Raw genomic sequence first — 21,009 nt, forward strand, 5'->3', positions numbered from 1 at the left:
TGCTATTTTTCACTCTAACCCGCACAATTAACTTATGCAATATCCAGCAGCATCTGCTCTGATTGAATAAAGTTTCCCCGTATGAGGTACAGAATAGCTTTAAGTGGTGCTGGTTTGTCTTCACTATTTGAGGTATCGATTCTTTGCTGAACCATCAAGCTCGGGACAGTCTGCCTGAGAACAGCGATCATGTCAATGTGAATGTATCACAAAGATTGGGGAAGACCAAATTAACCACCTTTACCTCATATGGCCTTTGAAGGGTGGACTGGGGTGAGTATGAAATAGAGCACATTTGAGATCTGATGCCTTAATTCCTGTACTTATCTGTAAGTGCAAGTGAGGGAGTTCGGGGCTCTCAAGGACTGTTGCAATGCTGCAGCAATTAGAAATGCTACTTGCAACTTTTTGGAATAGAGCTCCTGTGATAGGAAAGGGTACAGCTTAAACTATGCAGCCTAGAAGAGCATTTCTTTTGCTCCTATCCCCAGAGAGGTAGATTTTACATTTTCATTGGGTGACAGACTGCAAATAGCACAGTCAAGACAACCCCAATTTGCATAAACCCATACAAACTCGATCTGTCTCAACCAGATTAAAAATCTGTTTGTTCAGGTATGTGCCTACAAATTCAATTATATATTACTAATCTTTCTTAACAAATTGCAGTTGAAGATCAGTCTTTTCCATGGCGAAACATGATATCAACCGCCTTCTGGTTTGTTCTGCACTATTGTGGAAATTTGACCAGGCACATCATGGATCTGACCCCCTTCAATGTCCCGTCATTCATCATGATCTCATAATTCACTGAGAGCACTGTGGATGACATCATTTCCTGTGGATTACATCATTCGCTTTGTGCAATGCCCTTCTTGAAGCAGTGCACAGGAACTTAGATCACATTGTCCTAGTTAATCCTCGGGCAACATGGTCTTACCTAGCACACAGCTAGTCTGGAAGCCTTTCACCTCAATTAAATATACACCTGCATTATGTGCCCCCTTTCTTCTATAATTTGAACCCTCCTTCATCCCCAGGCCCTATATTCAGCTCATCATCTTGACCTCCTGTCCCCACCCCCCCAACATCATGATCCCCTTCATGTATTGGCACACCACTGGTTCCATTTAAGAAGTTCAAAAGTTCAAAGTTCTAAGTAAATTTATTATCAAAGCACATATATGTCACTAAATACACCCATGAGATTCATTTTCTTGCTGACGTTCACAAGAAACATAGTAGCAAGACCAGCCCAACTAGATGGACAAGCAATTATTGTGCAATGAACAAAAAATTGTGCAAATACAAAAAGAAAATAATAATAATAACAAATAGATAATCAATAATTATTGAGAAGATGAGATGAAGAGTCCTTGAAAGTGTGTTCATAAGTTGTGTTCAGATCAGTGCTGGGATGAGTGAAGTTATCCCCTCTGGTTCAGGACCCTGATGGTTGAGGGGTAGTAACTGTTCCTAAACCTGGTGGTGCGGGTCCTGAGGCTCCTGTACCTCCTACCTGATGGCAACAGCGAGAAGAGAGCATGGCCTGGATGGTGGGGGTAGTTGATGATGGATGCAGCTTTCCTGCAGCAGCACTCCATGTAGGTGTGCTCAGTGGTGGGGACGGCTTTATTTGTCATGGACTGGGCTTCTCTGTTCAAGTGCATTGGAGTTTCCATATGAGACCATGATGCAGCCAGTCAGTACACTTTGCACGGCACATGTACAGAAGTTTGTCAAAGTTTTAAATGATGTGATGAATCTACGCAAACCTCCTCCAAGCAACACTCTCGTGATTCTGATCCCATTCTCCATCTTGACATGTGGCCAGTCTCGATTGTCCCATGACCACACTACTATACCGGTCCCTGACTCAGACAAGAAGAGCTTTCTGCCATACAATCCAAAGGGACTATTCTATTTTCCCCTTGACAAATGGAAAAATTAACTTTATATGTTTATCAGCTTATCTGGAATCCTAGATTCTAAATTACTCACCAATGCAGCCTTTTGTCAGACAACTCTCAAACCATATTGTTTGCTTCAGTTTTTGCATTTCACTATTTATTAATGCTGGATTGCTTGCACTTGCATTCTTGGTTATCAGTTTGTGATATATGTTCCTTTAATTACTTTTTAAAAATTGAATGGCAGGAAACATAAGACCTATTCTGTTCTGGCTTAATCAGGAACTGTACGTTTTTAGAACCCATTTCATTTTTTTCATCTTCCCAAGGCAGTTAGACTTCATCCATAATTAATATGGATGTAGATGAGCTGCCTGACAGAAGCAGCAGGCAAGGGTATAGTCAGCTCAGAGGTCACTCCACTCATATCCACCAGCTTCTTTCGAGCATCAAGGATTTAACTGATTCCTTCCTGTCATTCGGTAGCATTGCAGTGTGCTGGATAATGTCAGTACATCGGATTCTATTACAACAAATTATACTGCACACTTTAAAAATTGAATGTAACCAAAATCTATCTGACGGAGAAGCTGATTTTGAATGTCGTATATTTTCAATGACCTCTTAGGAAAAGACGGGTCAGTTGTGTTTTGAACTTATATATTATAATCAAATTCTTAACCATTTTCAGCACTTCCTGTCAACCAGTCAATTAACTTTGCAGCCTGTTTTAAACTTGTTCCCTTTTTCTGTACCGTTACACTAAAATCAAGTATCTCACTTGATGGGAACAGCCCAGATCAATCCCATTGTTTAGAAAGTTACCGGTTTGTTTCTGGGCTCATGCTGGTCAGCTAGTGTCAAGCATGGTATCAGTTTTAACACAAAATTGGCCTCAGTGCTTCTTGGTCAACTGCAGTTTAATATGATCAATCTGGTACATGATGAATGACACAGAGGCAAAGTTCCAGAGATTGACCTGTTCTCCCACAGCTGTACTCAAGCATGTGTCCTGAGAGCACTGGAAGCCCAGTCCTAGGGTCTGTGAACACAGAGAAAGCTTGTGAAACATGGGGGAAAGAAAGTGAATGATCTTTGAATTCACCAGGACTTGGCAAACGTCACAGGGCTGATTCCCAATACTGAAGCCTATGGATGAAATAGGTCACTGGCATTTGGTCTGAAGGCATAGAATCATGAAGGCTGCTGAACAAATTGGAACATGTCATAGTGTTATAGAGTCATAAAGCATCCCTCACATTCATTGCATTCCCACTTTCCAACATTAGGAAATTCAAAATTCAAAGTATATGTATTATCAAAGTGCATATGTCACCCCGAGATTTAGTTTCTTGTAGCCATTCTCAATAAATCCATAATGGAATAATAACCATAAGAGAACCACTGAAAGACCGCCCCAGCTTTGGCATTCAACCAGTGTTCAAAAGACAACAAACTGAGCTAATACAAAAAGAAAGAAATAATAATAATAAATAAGTAAGCAATAAATATTGAGAGCATGAGATGAAGAGTCTTTGAAACCGAATCCATAGGTTGTGAGAACATTTCAGTGATGGGCAAGTGAAGCTGATTGAAGTGATCCCCTCTGGTTCAAGAGCCTGATGGCTGAGGGGTAATAACTGTTCCCAGCCTGGTGTTGTGGGTGCTGAGGCTCCTGTACCTTCTTCCTGATGGCAGTAGTGAGAAGGGAGCATGGCCTGGGTGATGGGAGTCTCTGGGGGTCATATTCTAAAACTACTGTTTTGTTTTAAATGTGTATAATAAAATGGATATCCAGGACAAATTTCAGTATTTGCTAATAAATAGAGAGATAAATGGAAATAGATTTCAGTATGTCATAGATTAATCAGCTGAATAGAATGACAGAGGCTGGTGAAATTTAATACAGAAAATTGTAATTGATGCATCTTGGCAGAATGAAAAATAAATGAGAATATAGATGAAATGTTGGCACTCGAAAGGCTCCTGGAGATGGAAGTTAGTAAAGCTTTTGGGTTCCTGAGCTTGAGAGATGGAGTTCAAAAGCAAGGAGGTTATCTTAAAAACTGAAGTGTGCAACTGGAGCTTTGCATTCTAATCTGGTCAGCGCTGTTTAGAAAGGATAAGAAAGTCCCAGAGAAAAAGATCTTCTGGATTTGTTCCAGCAGTGAAGTTAAACCGAGGAAACTTTGGTGGTCAAGGGGACATTTACCAGAGAAGCACAAGATCATGATAGAGTAAACAGGGAGAAGCTATTCCCATTTTTGGGTAGTTCAGTTCGCACTGTTTCAAGAGTTATAGACAAAGGATAGAAGAAAATGTGAGGAAAAAACTTTTTTATGCAGAATGACATTATGATCTGGAATTTTCTATAAAAAGCAGTATAAAAGTGCAGAGCCTTTGAAAGGAATTCGGATGTCACATAATAGTGAGGTCTCCAGCTTCTCTGGTCTAACTTTATACTGAAATCCTTCATAACGCCGTAAGACAATAAGACATAGGTGCAGAATTAGGCCATTTGGCTCATCTGTTTCTCCATTCCATCACGGCTGATTTATTGTCTCTCAAACCCATTCTCCTGCCTTCACCTTGTAACCTTTGACACCCTTACTAACTAAGAACTTATTAACCTCCCCTTTAAATTTAATCAATGATTTGGCTTCCACATCCATCTATGGCAATTAATTTCATAGATGCATCACTCTTTGGCTAAAGGAATTCCTCTTTGGAAGTTGCTCTAAATTCTCTATTCTGAGGCAAGATCCTTTGGTCCTAGACTCCCCCACTATAAGAAACAAAAGCAGGTGAATGAGACAGGCTAGATCACTTTACCAGAAGCCAACATGGCATCAGTTCTATGTTGTAACAAGTGCATAAAACTAGAGCAGCCATGAATGCTGAACTCCAGCAGTTTCTGGAGTAACAATATGAATCCTATGGTCGTGAGGGACCTCAGCAGACTTCCTTTCAAACGTCAGGCACTGACCCATTCTGTCCAAACTCAGATAATCTGAAAATCATTTCCCCACCATCAGCTGTTAAATACCTTTATTTACTTCTTCCAAGCATTTCAGAGCATGTATTTACCATTTGTTAAAGTGAATAAATCATGGTCTGACAGTGAGTCATTGCTGATTCCCACTTCTGATTACCACTGTTCTAATTGTTTTCTTTCAGTTGGACCCATTTTGAGCTATTGTCCATTTGTTGCTGATCTCTCCCCATGAAGACAATGTGCCATGCGTTTGCTGGTGGATGAAATACACATGAACGTTTGCAGGAAGCCAGGGCCTGTCCTGGCAACATCACTCTGCCCATTATCAGCTCTTTTATTTTCTCTTTCCAAGGATTTCAGTGTATACAGTGACAACATTCAGTTTCCTGGACAGAGTTTTAAGCAAATCTGTTGTCTTGATTCCATGTAATTACCACAGTGATAGATGATTGCCAATGTTCTGATTAGATCTTGCTCCCCATCAAATTATCAGCTTGGTAGAAGGAATAGAAATGTAGAACATTTTTCAAGTTGTGTTAGACTGTTCTTGGGGATCTATGTATTCTTGTACCAGAATCTCTGAAAGTTAATGGCCAAGTACAGCAATTAATTAAGAAGGCAAACAATTTTACTGTTTGAATGGAAGAGTAACTGTATATACAGGGTCCCCCGGTGAGACCGTACCCGCAATGTGGTAATTGGGTTCCTAATGAAGGAGATGCAGAAGAGGGAGGACAGTGAAACTTCACTGAGCTGATTGTTGGGATGGTGGGAGGGTTGGCCCATAAGGAGAAACTGAGGAGGCTTGGCCTATATTCTAGAATTTTGAGCAATCTTATTAAAACTGCTTAAGGGCTTCGTGGTAGGTAAAGGAAGAGTCTTTCCCTTCGTTGAGCTATCTAGGAGTAGGGATTTGGCTCAAAATAAGAAGGCAGCCATTCCGGACTGAGAAGGAATTTAATCATCTAGTGGGTAGTGAATCATCGGAATTATTTACCCACAAGGGCTGTTGGTCTCAGGGTATGAAAGGAATCAGGGGATGTGAGGTAACTGCGGGTAAGTGTAATTGAAATGGAAAAATTAGCTATGATTTTATTGAATGCCAGAACAGTCACAAGGTCTGTAAGGTCTCTTCCTGCTTCTATTCCTAATGTCCTGTCAAAATCCCAGGCTATTCTGTTGAAATGACCCTCAGTCTTTTCTCTAACCATCACTATAAAACCATGAACAGCTGCTGACATTCCCCTGTGTATTTTCTGTGAGAAGGTTGTATTAGCAAAACTCTGTGGTGAGGTATTTACATAACTGCACCACCTGGCTGAAAAAAAAATAATTTCTAGTTTCTTTTATAGTCTTGTGAACAAAGAAAATAGTTCAGATCTTCACAGGATGAAGTTTCATGCTTTTGCTCTTCAGGTCCTGCTATTGGATTAATTATAGACATCAAAATTCTGCGAATTATAAAATGTAGATATACTCAGAATGGACAGATGTAATTGAAAAGTCTGTCTAGACCTTCCACTAAAATCCTTACTAAAAAAAATACAGCAGAGAAATCAACAGTAATCATATTGTATTGAAATATTTATTTACTTATTTTAATATTTCATCTCTGCCATGAACAGACCCAAGTCTGGCTGCGAAAGGAGGAGGGTTGGGCAGCCCCATCCTGTAAAAACCCATCACCAGCAGAAACTCCAAAAACCTCATCCCTGGGAGAGGAAGGAGAAGGTGGGCTACATCTGGGCTAACTTGAAAGACTAGCCCAGGACAGAGAACCCTGATAAACTGTTGTTCAGCGGCCTATATCCCAGCAAGGTTGATGGGCTTAAGGAAGTTTAATATTCATGTTAAAACCTTTCTTTGGAAGCTTAAAGTTGCCAGACAAAAACAGAGCTTGACAAATCTTCTCCACGTTACCCAGTGTCACAGGCTGCTACAATAAAAAGGAAGTACTGTTAAAATAGGACAAGAAATGAGTCAGTGCATGGGGACACAATTTTTAGGAGCTGATAGCCACTGTTGCTATTGGCATTTTGAAATATAACATGACAAGAAAGTATATTTTATTGATATATAAAAATCATCTGGGGGAATTTCCTGTATGTATTAGCCTCTCGTCTCTGTGGATGACAGAAAAGCATGTTCCTTCAGAAAAACTCACTTCTAATTTTCTCATTTCAACTCCAGATATCTATTTGCAACACTGAGTTAGGGCAGTTAAAGTTTCAATCCTTTTTACAAATGTGAACAGCTATTCCAGGCTGACTTCAGTGCATTACTGTCAGAGTGCTTGCTGCATTATTGGAGGAGTTGGGATCTAAATTCAGAGGTACAGAGGTTCCACACGGAAGGTTAGCTAGGAAGGTTCAATCATTGGGTATTAATATTGAAGTAGTAAAATGGATTCAACAGTGGCTGGATGGGAGATGCCAGAGAGTAGTGGTGGATAACTGTTTGTCAGGTTGGAGGCCGGTGACTAGTGGTGTGCCTCAGCGATCTGTACTGGGTCCAATGTTGTTTGTCATATGGTTTAAGGATCTGGGTGATGATGGGGTGGTAAATTGGATTAGTAAGTATGCAGATGATACTAAGATAGGTGGTGTTGTGGATAATGAAGTATGTTTTCAGAGCTTGCAGAGAGATTTAGGCCAGTTAGAAGAGTGGGCTGAACGATGGCAGATGGAGTTTAATGCTGATAAGTGTGAGGTGCTACATTTTGGTAGGAATAATCCAAATAGGACATACATGGTAAATGGTAGGGCATTGAAGAATGCAGTAGAACAGAGTGATCTAGGAATAATGGTGCATAGTTCCCTGAAGGTGGAATCTCATGTGGATAGGGTGGTGAAGAAAGCTTTTGGTATGCTGGGCTTTATAATTCAGAGCATTGAGTATAGGAGTTGGGATGTAATGTTAAAATTGTACAAGGGCCGAATTTGGAGTATTGTGTACAGTTCTAGCCACCGAATTATAGGAAAGATGTCAACAAAATAGAGAGAGTACAGAGAAGATTTACTAGAATATAACCTGGGTTTCAGCACCTAAGTTACAGGGAAAGGTTGAACATGTTAGGTCTTTATTCTTTGGAGCATAGAATGTTGAGGAGGGACTTGGTAGAGGTATTTACAATTATGAGGGGGATAGATAGAGTTGATGTGGATAGGCTTTTTCCATTGCGAGTAGGGGAGATTCAAACAAGAGGACATGAGTTGAGAGTTTGGGGGCAAAAGTTTAGGGGTAATACGAGGAGGAATTTCTTTACTCAGAGAGTGGTAACGAGCTTCCAGTAGAAGTGGTAGAAGTAGGTTCGGTATTGTCATTTAAAGTAAAATTGGATAGGTATATGGACAGGACAGGAATGGAGGGCTGAGTGCAGGTCGGTGGGACTAGGTGAGAGTAAGCATTCAGCACGGACTAGAAGGGCCAAGATGGCCTGTTTCCGTGCTGTAATTGGTATATGGTTATGTGGAAGAACTGTGCACCAAACCAGCGCCCCAGAGGGAGAAGCCTGAGGACAAGGCTGATGTTGACTTTGTTTATTAGTGCAATAAATCTTGGCAAGGTGTGAGCTCCATTTGGGAATCCTGACATAGGGAACCAGCCTGTCTCCTTCAGATGATGACTGATTGAAATCTTCTACTCACCTACATTTGTGTCTAGGTGCAGGGTAGGCAGATGGGAAAGGAAACCCCCCTCCTCCAGCCACCACTGCAGGATTACTGTGGGACCAGAGGAGCATTCCTGCTGCATCCGGCCCCAGAATAAGAAAACAATTCAGAAGACCCAAGTTATGGCACAAGTCACATTCCAGCAGTAGTTACTGAACAGCTGTCGGGAGCAGAAATCAATGATTACTTTTCCTCTTTTAGAGTTTGGTCTTGCTGGGGACGGCAGCACTGATGTCACTGCCTTGGCTGAAGAGTGCTGGCCCAGGCCTGCATAGGCTTCAGTTCAGTGATACTGGCAATACTTAACTCAGCTTCACTTTGGCCCTGGGTCACAGAGGGAGAAGCCAAATATTATTCTGAACAAGGAGGAAATTGGTATTTAACCTGCACAAATATCTCTAACACCAGGCCAGTCACATACCTAAATAAACGCTGCAGGCTGTAAACTGTACAGGTAGCGTATGTGGTTTAGATGCTGGAGATAAAGTCGATGCCTCAAAGTTAGCAGACACCTACGACAGTCTATATTTATGGTGGGGGTGGGGAGGGGTTATAGTCGGAGGAACAGTGGCCAGGCTGCCCTGAAGGATGGGCTGAGGAGCTGTTGTCTGCTCAGGAATGGTGTGAGAAAGAAGTCTTGTCTGAATGAGGTGCATTGAACTGAAACAGCAGTCAGCTGAAGGGCACTGGGAAAGCACAGAGCTGCTCAGTGCCAACAGATGTAGTCTATAGATCTTGAGGCTTTAGTCGGTACAAAAGGAATGTTATCAGGTTCACTTATCAGGAAAGAAAAATATTAGCAAAGGAAACCCTAAGAAGGAAGTGAGCGGCAACTCACATGCACTTTGCAGCTGTTGTTCAAACCAACCCCCACACCCCCACCCCACCAACTGTGCCGGTCTGCGATTAATTCACTAATTGAATTTACTAATCTTTTAACATTTGCCGCTTCTTTGGAACACCAGTGTTAGCACGTACTGTACCAGAAAATATCCTGTCAGAGGAAAGTTCTATTAATCAACATAAAACATTTTAACATCCTTTTGTTAACATCACAAGGGATCTATTGTGAATGTGTGCTGTCAGTCTGCAAAAAGAAAAATGTGGTTCCACTGTGGAATCAAAAGGCCAAAGACAAAACGTCTAAAAATTAACATTAGCCAGAGAGTAATTCAAAACTGTAATTTAATCTTGTAGTTCAAATGACAATAATCAGCTTTGCTCTTGAGGTCCATGACATCATTTGAGCCCTTGACTAACATTACAAGCTTGCTGCTCATTATTATTTTCTATTTATAAAACAAAGATCATTTCAACATGCTGGAAAACACAAGCTCAATCTTTTTGACCTTTACCCCACGCCTCCAAAATGCCTGGTCTTTGGTTCTAAATATCAGGGAAATTTTGAGGGCAGAGAGCAGCATGTTAAGCAAGGTCTGTGTCTCTTTACGTAGTTTAGGCTTTCTGAAACTACTCTCAAGTGGTGGAGCAGGGTCAGCAGAGCAGTGTTAATGAGGTGGGTGGAAATGCTCCCTGTGCACTGCCTCTGTTTCCTGTGATTGCACTTTGAGGGCACCTAAGGCTAAGAAAAAAAGATCGGAGGCCTGAACACAGTTGCTTGGACTATACATTTCCTGGCTGGAGGGCAGGTTCTACACTGAAGCATGACTGTTTAATCATAATGGTCTATCAAATCTGAGTGAAGCTAAGCCTGGACAGGAGCAGGATCTTTAAAGCAGCTGTGTTTGCACATGAGGACAAAGAGGTGGAGACTAGCCTGCAGAATGTAAGGACAGCAGTGAGAAAGAAGGAAGGCTTGCATTTGCATAGTGTCCTTTAAAAATTCAAATATTTAGTGAGGAGTAGACATTGCCTCGGTTACTCAAGTGAGCTCTGCTTTTGTTAAGATTGTAACATTGGATTTTTTAAATGTCCAGCCAAAAGATACCAACCCCCCCCCCCCAAATGGTGCATCGCTGTCCCAGTACTACATTGGAGTGTTATCCAACAGAATAACTCTTCAATGTTTAAAAGCCATCAGAAGGCAGCTAAAAAGGCCATAAGGACAGAAAACATAATGTGAAGGTAGGCTAGCCAATAATACCAAAGAAGATACGAAAAGTATTCTCAGATACATAAAGAGTAAATGAGGCCAAGGGTAGATATCAGACTGCTGAATAACCACGCTAGAGAGGTCTTAATAGAAGACAAGGAAACGGCAGTTGAATAGAATAAGCATTTTTAATCATTCTTCACTGTGAAGACGCTAGCAGTATGCTGGAAATTCGAGAGTATTGGGGGGGCGGGAGTGAATGCAGTTGCTATTACTAAGGAGAAGGTGCTTGGGAAGCTGAAAGGTCTGGAAGTAGAAAAGTCACCTGGACTAGATGGACTACACCCCAAGATTCTGAAAGTGGTAGACTTAGCGGTAGCTGAAGCATTAGTAAAGATCTTTCAAGAATCACTGGATTCTGGCATGGTTTTGGAGGACTGTAAAATTGCAAATGTCAGTCCATTCTGCAAGAAGGGAGGGAGGGAGAACAAAGGGAATCATAGGCCAGTTAGCCTGACCGCAGTGGTTGGGAAGATGCTAGAGTCAATAGTTATGGATGGAGTCTGGGGTACTTGGAAATAGGCCAAAGTTAACATGGTTTCCTTAAGGGAAAATCTTGCTTGACAAATCTGCTGGAAACCTTTGGGTAAATAAAAAATGGGATAGGCAAGGGAGATTAGGTGGATGTTGAGTACTTGGATTTTCAGAGGGCTTTTGACAAGGTCCCACACATGTTTAACAGAAGCCCATGGTATTACAGGAAAGACACTATCACGGATAGAGTCTTGGCTGATTGACAGGAGGGAAAGAGTGGGAATAAAGGGAGCCTTTTCTGATTGGCTGCTGGTGATCCACAGGGTTCAGTGTTGGGACAGTTTCTCTTTACGTTGTAAGTCAATGATCTTGATGGTGGAATTGATTACTTTGTGGTCAAGTTTGCGACGATAGAATCGGAATCAGAATCAGGTTTAATATCACAGGCATATGTCAGTGAGATAGTTGGGTATCAGCTACAGTGGTATAAGATAGTGGGAGGGGCAGGTAATGTTGAGGAAGCAGGGAGGCTGCAGAAAGACTTAGATAAATGAGGAGAATGGGCAAAGAAGTGGCAGATGGAATACAGTGGCGGGAAACATATGTCATGCACTTTGGTTGTAGGAATAAAAGTGCAGACTATTTTCTAAATGGGGAGAAAATTCAAAAATCCAAGGTACAAAGGGACTTGTGAGTCCTCGTGCCTAAAGGTTAACTTACAGTTTGATTCAGTAGTGAGGAAGGCAAATACAATGTTAGCAAATATTTTGAGAGGACTAGAATATAAACTCAAAGATGTTAAAGCTTTATATTGCACTGGTGAGGCCTTGCTTAGGATCAGTATTGAGCATCTTATCTAAGAAGGGACATAATGGCATTGGGGAGGGTTCAAAGGCGGTTCACAAACATCATTCTAGGAATGAATGGCTTATCGTATGAGGAGCGTTTGATGGCTCTGAGCTTGTATTTGCTGGAATTTAGAAGAATGAAGGAGGATCTCATTAAAACCTATTGAATGCCGAAAGGCCCAAATAGAGTGGATGTTGAAAGGATGTTTCCTATATTGGGGGAGCTCAAGACCAGAGGGCAGAATTTCAGAAAAGAGGGATGAGGGTTGTCCATTTAGAATGGAGATTAGGAGTAATTCCTTTAGGTGGTGAATCTGTGGAATTCGTTGCCAAAGGTGGCTGTGGAGGTCATGTCATTGGCAGCATTTAAGGGGGGGGGGGGGAAGGGAATAATAAATTCTTGATAAGCCAGATAAACCAGGACATGAAAGGTTACGGGGATAAGGCAGGAAAATGGTGTTGAGAGAGAAATGGATCAGCCATGACAAAATGGCAAAGCAGATTCGATGGACGGAATGGCCTAATTCTGCTGCTGTTTCTTCTGGTCTCACTGCATGCTCAGAGAAGAACGCCACCTCTGAATCTAATTATTTTACAACAGAATGGTGGCAAGGGCACCCCAGTATTTTTAACAAAGAAGTTGCATAATTCAGTCCAGATCCTTCAGCATTCTGTGAGGGAGTCAGGTCCAATGTATTTTTCTCAAATCCAATAGAGTTAGAATGTTAAAATAATGAACTGCTCTTTCTGCGATAGTTGTAACTCATTCTTCCTTGTCTTTCTCTCTGACCACAGTCTTTGCCATAGTTCAGTACCGCAACATCCAACTCTTTCAGAAGCCAGAGAAAAAAACTTATCAAATTCCATTCTTATACATTCAGCAAATCACTTAGAATGACTTACCTTCTACTGCTTTGATAGTCCCCTAAGGATCTTTCTTTATCCCACCCCCTCTTGGGGCTCTCAGTTATGTTCTGCTCCAAGGTGATGTCACCTCAAAAGGGGCTATTACTTTCTACCTGAGCTGTGCTGCCACCCAGCAATAACCGCCCTCTACCACCTCTTAGCTGCTTGTCTATCTTTAAACTAGCACATTGTTTATCCAATATTTGGTACTGAAAGAGCAAAACTGCCCTCCAACTTTAAGAAGACAAAATTTTCTGCCTTCATTAGACTTCTGTTTTCAGACCACTGATTTTATCCCTCTCCCTACTGACTCCCTCTGAGTTGGAACTAAAATGTTTAAAACCTCGGAGTAGTGTTTGACCCCGAGGTGAAACTCTGACCACATGTTTGTGTCATTAAACTCACGATTTACCGGAGAGTTTCTTTGCTTGCCTCTTGGTTCCCTTGTCTCATTCACTGCATCTCTCTTTCCCTACTCCCCAGTTAGTGTAATCCCTTGAGTATATAGAACTGCAATGCAAACATTTAAACTAATAAGTTTTCAAGCCAGTCCTTTTTTTCTTGTTCTTCGACTTTCTTGAACAGTCTCCTATCTTTACGAAAGTTAATCAGCATGCATTTTATATGTATAACATGTTCATGGGTTCATGGACCATTCAGAAATCTGATGGCAGAGAGGAAGAAGCTGTTCTAAAATCAGTCATAAGACCATAAGACTATAGTAAGGGAGTCTAGGACCAAAGGGCACAGCCTCAGAATTGAGGGATGTTCATTCAGAAAGAGATAAGTTTCTGTGGAATTCATTGTCACTCAAGTGCAATGCCCTGTTTAAGGTTTCTACTGCTATGCTGTGAAGATTTTTAAAAATTATTTTAGCAGCTTCTGCAAAAGCAGTATGTCCTCCTAGTAGGAGTGTTTTGGCTTCGGCTAAGGATAACGAGTCATGTCACAGATCCCTGAAAGTTGCCTCACAGGTAGATAGGATAATTAAGAAAGCTTATGGGGTGTTAGCTTTCATAAGTCAAGGGATAGAGTTTAAGAGTTGTGATGTAATGATGGAGTTCAATAAAACTCTGGTTAGGCCACACTTGAAGTACTGTGTCCAGTTCTGGTTGCCTCACTATAGGAAGGATGTGGATGCATTGGAAAGGGTACAGAGGAGATTTACCAGGATGCTGCCTGGTTTAGAGAGTATGGATTATGATCAGAGATTAAGGGAGCTAGGGCTATACTCTTTGGAGAGAAGGAGGATGAGAGGAGACATGATAGAGATGTACAAGATATTAAGAGGAATAGACAGAGTGGACAGCCAGCGCCTCTTCCCCAGGGCACCACTGCTCATGCAAGAGGACATGGCTTTAAGGTAAGGGGAGGGAAGTTCAAGGGGGATATTAGAGGAAGGTTTTTTACTCAGAGAGTGGTTGGTGCATGGAATGCACTGCCTGAGTCAGTGGTGGAGGCAGATACACTAGCGAAATTTAAGAGACTACTAGACAGGTATATGGAGGAATTTAAGGTTGGGGGTTATAAGGGAGGCAAGGTTTGAGGGTTGGCACAACATTGTGGGCCGAAGGGCCTGTAATGTGCTGTACTATTCTATGTTCTATGTTGTCCAACTTAGGAATGTTGTGTCAGGTAGTTAGGGATCGTATGGGTATGTATTGCAACTCAGATTTCTCAAGGACAGGAGTCTGGTTTGGGTCATTCAGTGGGAGGTGCAGAGAAAAGAGCACCACGAAAGATGCCCAGATGATCCCATCTGAAGGGGAGACCCTAATGTGAGGAGTGCTTTGTGAGACAAAGGATTCCAAGAAGGGAAGTTATACCTGTGATTGGTGATGGGAATCCAGCACCGTGAGTACAGTGTTACACCCAGTTTCTACAGAAACAAGCTCCAATGTCTATGTGCACATTTGAACTGGTTAACTGTAAAGGGCCCTTTTATATTTTTCCTTCTGAGTGTTTGATAAAGTTGGAAATAGGTAAATATAATTTTGTAATTTTATACTGGCTTATGATCTGACATTTCTTGGTGATAGACAATTGTGCATGGACAGAATTTACACAACATTCGGTACGATCAATGTTCCCTAATTGGAACATCCCAACCTTCTGATTTAGTTGAACCTCAAATCATACCAACTATAGATGTGTTTTGCTTATGTAAGGTGGCATTCTCACTCCTGAGTCACATGGTCATTAACATCATACGCTAACGAGCCAAGTTAGTATACCAGATCCGGTGAGAGAGTTGCACAAATTATTGGGTATATTTAGAGAGGAGGTGGATAGGTTCTTGATTAATCAGGGTGTCAAAGGTTATGGGGAGCAGGCAGGAGAATGTGGTTAAGAGGAATAATAAATCAGCCATGATGGAATGACTGAGCTGACTCAATGGGCTAAATGGCCTAATTCTGCTCTTATGTCTCATGAATTTATGGTTTTATGATCAAACATTTTGAAGTTCCTAAATTATTTGAAGAATGCTTACAATGCAGAAGGTATCAGAAAAATATTTTATTTACTGACTAAGTGGTGTTGGTGTACGTAGGGAAATTAGACGTCCCACATGTTCAGCAGGATGCACAACAAGAAATACAGACCACAAGGCTAAGTCTCTGGGCAAATTGACACAGCTCAATGATGCAATCACAAAGAAGCCATGCCGGCAGCTCTTCATCATTACGAGTTTCAGGAGATATGCTATCTCACCAAAGACTCTTACAAATTTCAACGAATATACGGTGGTATACATTCTGATTGGTTGCATCAGCACATGGTATGGAGGCTCCAAAGCACATGATTGCAAGAGGCTGCAGAGGCCCATGGACTTGTATAGATCCATCACTGGCACAACCCTCCCCACCATCAAGGACATCTTCAAGAGCTGCTGCTTCAAGTAAGTGGCATCTATCGCTAAGCAATCTCACAATCTAGAGCATGCCAGCTTCTCATTACTACCATTGCGGAGGAGGTACAGGAGCTGAATACCCACACTGAACGATTTAGAAGTAGCTTCTTCCAATCTCCCATCAGATTCCAAATGGTCCATGAACCCATGAACATGTTATTCCTTTTTTTTCACATTATTTACTTTGTTTTTTTAATAGTGATGTTTATTTCTTTAATACAAAGCAAAAAATTCCATGTCATATGTCAGGAATAATATATCTGATTCTGATTCTGATTCTGAAAGTAAGATATCTAAGCCCAGACTCTCTAGTTGCTTGCTTCCCCATAAAGAAATAAAATAAGTAATGTTATTTAAATCTGTACTTGGAATCTTATGTTACATCATTTGGGGTATCTTCTTCTCCATGAATTAGATTTCAGCCAGGTTGAGAAATCGAGCTGTTCTTCTGATTTACTATGGTTCTGGGAGAGGATGCACTGTAATCCTGGAGGAAATCTGACTGTCAAGGACAGCAGTGCTGCAAAAGGGCTGTTACTGCTGCAGCACTAATGGAGAAAGCCAGTAAAGGGCAGGAAGACCACAAGAATTCGCACAAGGTCAGCTTCATTAATCCACATGGAGCACAAATACAATTTCCTTCCCTCCACAGGACGATATCACAATATGCCAAACCCAGTGTTTGATCTGATTTATCTTGGCTGGATGTTTTTTCTCTTATTTTTAGACATTTCTGTAATGCATTGAACAATTTCGTGCCTCAATGTAGCCAGTTTAAGTTTACAGAAGCATACCTCTATTGTTAAAAAAAAGATCAGCAGATTTGTCACGTCTTTTATTTCTTTGATTTCTTTTTATTTCTGCTGCTTTTGTCTCCTTCTCATGTCATATCTTGCCATTTAATCACCTCCTGTTCTCCACCCAGACACGTCACAGCTCATTCTATTTCTTTTCTCCTCTGTCAGTGCTCCTCCCCTCCCCCCGCTCTTGCTGGGTCTCTTTTTGAGAGCTGCGCATCTGTAGCACCCACCAGTCAAGGCAAGGCCAAAAGCCTGAAATGGATTTTTCCTTGACCCACGACTGTTTCCGTTGTTTCAGAGTGCTTCTGTTAGTTTCAGAATCCAAATTCCTGCAGGTGTTTCTTTGTGCTTACACCTTTATGTTACTATTAGAGTGGCTTTTATTTTTATTTATTTATTTAGCGATCCAGCGCAGTAACAGACCCTTCTGGCCCAATGAGCCCACACTGTTCAATTACACCCATATAATCTCTTAACCTGCTAACCCCTACATCACTGGAATGTGGGAGAAAACCAGGGCACCTGGAGGTACCCATGAAGGCATGAGGAGAATGTATAATCCCCTTGCAGACAGTGGTGGGAATTGAACCCAAGTCACTGGTGCTGTCACAGTGTTTCACTAACTGCTATGCTATGATGGAAACATTTTATATGTTACTATTATGTTTTGTAACTCCAGAAACTCATTGAAAGAAACACACAAGAGCCCAGGATAACGTATCTACCTAGTTTTACTTTTACAGAGGTATTCACATAGGAAGTGGTGACATTACGATGTAAGCCATTCACGTGCTTTTACATATAACCCATAGTGAATTATTTAACAAAGAATGGTCAAACAATATATTTACAATATTATTGAAATATTAAAAACACTGCACTCCATCCTGCTTACCTATAAAATCCAACTCAATATAGAATGCATCTCAACTAAAATATACACACAGTAAACTATATAACCACTATATAGACATTCCCAGCATAGTAAATTTTTAAATTGTCCCATTCAATATGGAGGATTTCTTACTCTTGTAGGATATCTTTCCCCTGGATGTTGGTGGTGAGGTGGTTGCTCTGCTTGGCAGGCAAGACGAGTGGCTGTAAAACAATCTCAGGTTCTGAGGCCTCCTCTGTGGTGGTTGTAGGAGTTGACTCTGGGTCTGCAGGAAGTGGTTCTGCAGGTTTTTTCAAATAAGATAAAGTGACGCGTTTTTTGTTTAATGAAACCCACAACACATTTTATTGAACTCCAAAACCGAAACACAAAAGCATGCTAAAAGTCTTTATGTACAAAGTCATCACAACAGATCAGCCTCTTAAAGTGAAAACCCAACTTGGTGTCAGTGGGTTGAGAATTATGTACATTTCTCCCAATTGCGTTACCCTACCTAGGCCTCTCAGAATTCACTAAAACCAGCTTCTGCAGAGATGCGAAGGCTGAGAAAGTCAATGGTTGACAACCCAAACCGGCATTTAAAAGGGTTAATAATCAACCCTTATTGGTGTAAGCACTGGAAAAGTGTGCGGAGATGAGATGTGTGTTCAGATTTGGATGTGCCGGCAACAAGTATGTCATCCAGGTAAACTAAAATAAAATCTAAGCCTGTGCTAGATATTTCAGTCAAAATGGTACATGCAGGAACTCAAAAAAGCTGGATGGGGTCATATTAACTGTTTTGGGAATGTCCTCCGAACACAGGCACCTGATGGTAGCTCCTGACTAGATTGACTTTGGAAAAAAATTATTTTTCTGGCTAAGTATGTCAAAAAGCCAGGTAATGATCGGGGTTGGGGGCCTCGTTAAGGCATCAGTAATCACCACTTGGGTGACAACCACCATCGGACGTAGGGACCATATTGAGGGGTGAAGCCCAGGATCTATTCAACGGGTGTACAATGTCAAGGCTGTTGTAAATCTAGTCAAGAAGAAAAGAAGACCTTACGAAAGTTTCAAAAAACTAGGTAATGATAAGAATCTAGAAGATTATAAGGCTAGCAGGAAGGAGTTTAAGAATGAAATTAGGAGAGCCAAAAGGGGCCATGAGAAGGCCTTAGCAGACAGGATTAAGGAAAACCCCAATGCATTCTATAAGTATGTGAAGAGCAAGAGGATAAGACGTGAAAGAATAAGACTTATCAAGTGTGACATTGGAAAAGTGTGTATGGAACGAGAGGAAATAGCGGAGGTACTTAGTGAATACTTTGTGATTCATTAAGGATCTTGGCGATTGTAGGGATGACTTGCAGTGAACTGAAAAGCTTGAGAATGTAGATATTAAGAAAGAGGGTGTGCTGGAGCTTTGGAAAGCATCAAGTTGGATAAGTCACTGGGATGAGACAGGATGTACCACAGGCTATTGTGGGAAGCAAGGGAAGAGATTGCTGAGCCTCTGGCAATGACCTTTGCATCATCAATGAGGACGGGAGAGGTTCCGGAGGATTGGAGAGTTGCGGATGTTGTTCCCTTATTGAAGAAAGGGAGTAGGGATAGCCTAGGAAATTATAGACTACTGAGTCTTACTTCAGTGGTTGATAAGTTGATGGAGAAGATCCTGGGTTGCAGGATTTATGAACATCTGGAGGGGTAAAATATGATTAGGAATAGTCAGCATGGCTTTGTCAAAGGCAGGTTGTGCCTTATGAGCCTGATTGAATTTTTTGAGGATGTGACTGAGCACATTGATGAAGGTAGAGCCGTAGATGTAGTGTATATGGATTTTAGCAAGGCATTTGATCAGGTACCCATGCAAGGCTTATTGAGAAAGTAAGGAGGCATGGGATCCAAGGGGACATTGCTTTGTGGATCCAGAACTGGCTATCCCACAGAAGGCAAAGAGTGGTTGTAGATGGGTCATATTCTGCATGGAGGTCGGTGACCAGTGGTGTGCCTCAGGGATCTGTTCTGGGACCCCTAATCTTTGTGATTTTTAGAAATGACCTGGATGAGGAAGTGGAGGGATGGGTTAGTAAATTTGTTGATGACACAAAGGTTGGGGATGTTGTGGATAGTGTGGAGGGCTGTCAGAGGTTACAGCGGGACATTGATAGGATGCAAAACTGGGCTGAAAAGTGGCAGATGGAGTTCAACCCAGATAAGTGTGAGGTGGTTCATTTTGGTAGGTCAAATGTGATGGCAGAAGTAGCATTAATGATCAGATTCTTGACAGTGGGCAGTATCTTAGGGATCTTGGGGACCAAGTCCATAGGACACACAGGTTGACTCTGTGGTTAAGAAGGCATATGGTGCACTCGCCTTCATCAATCGTGGAATTGAATTTAGGAGCCAAGAGGTAATGTTGCAGCTATATAGGGCCCTGGTCAGACACCTCTTGGAGTCCGGTGCTCAGTTCTGGTCACCTCACTACAGGAAGGATGTGGAAACCATAGAAAGGGTGCACAGGAGATTTACAAGGATGTTGCTTGGATTGTGGAGCATTCCTTATGAGAATAGGTTGAGTGATCTCAGCCTTTTCTCCTTGGAGTGACGGATGATGAGAGGTGACCTGATAGAGGTGTATAAGATGGTGAGAGGCATTGATCGTGTGGATAGTCAGAGGCTTTTCCCCAGGGCTGAAATGGCTAGCATGAGAGGGCATAATTTTAAGGTGCTTTGAAGTAAGTACAGAAGAGAAGTCAGGGGTAAATTTGTTACACTGAGAGTGGTGAGTGTGTGGAATGGGCTGCCGGCAGTGGTGGTAGAGGTGGAAACGATAGGGTCTTTTAAGAGACTCCTGGATGGCTACATGGAGCTTAGAAAAATAGAGGACTATGGGTAAGCCTAGGTAGTTCTAAGGTAGGGACATGATCGGCACAGCTTTGTGGGCCAAAGGGCCTGTATTGTGCTGTAGGTTTTCTATGTTTCTATGAAGAAGAATCTGAAGTGTTTCTCAGCGCAGACTCTCACAAAGGGCATTATCACTATAATAGGTTTATCTTTTTTTTGGAGTAGCTCTTGCACCTGCACTCTGGCAGAAAGCTATGGACCAGGTACCGAAGCCTGCCCAGGCACTCAATGTTACCTAGATAACATTACTTTTACCAGTGAGGATGACAAGGAAAATCTCCAAAACCTCAAGACAGTGTTAAAAAATTTAGAAGATTATGGGCTCAGGATATAACATGGCAAGTGTGAATTCTTTAAACTTAGTATCACATATTGTGGGTCACACCATTGACGCACAAGTATTACCCAACTGTGCTGAGAAAACTCAAGCCATGCTGGATGCCCCAAGGCCAAAGGGCATGTCACAGTTGAGGGCTTTTTTATGAATTGTCAATTACAGGTTTGGTAGCAACTTGTCAATAACAGGCTCCTACCAAACCTGGCTACTGTGCTCCAGCCCCTGAACAGATCAGAAAGAAATGACAATGAACAAAACAG

At 41.7% G+C, this 21,009-nt stretch overlaps 1 long non-coding RNA gene across 2 annotated transcripts in view; it reads right to left on the reverse strand.

The window, feature by feature from the left end:
• Positions 1-17,633: 17,633 nt before the first annotated feature.
• The window catches only part of LOC132382145 (uncharacterized), a 29,289-nt gene continuing 25,913 nt past the window's right edge, over positions 17,634-21,009 (reverse strand). For both annotated transcript variants that reach the window (XR_009508224.1, XR_009508220.1), the window contains exon 4: positions 17,634-17,803. This is a non-coding gene — a long non-coding RNA (uncharacterized LOC132382145). The remainder of the gene's footprint in view (positions 17,804-21,009) is intronic.

This window comes from Hypanus sabinus, chromosome 1, assembly GCF_030144855.1.
Source record: "Hypanus sabinus isolate sHypSab1 chromosome 1, sHypSab1.hap1, whole genome shotgun sequence".
In the NCBI taxonomy this organism is placed as follows: domain Eukaryota; kingdom Metazoa; phylum Chordata; class Chondrichthyes; order Myliobatiformes; family Dasyatidae; genus Hypanus; species Hypanus sabinus.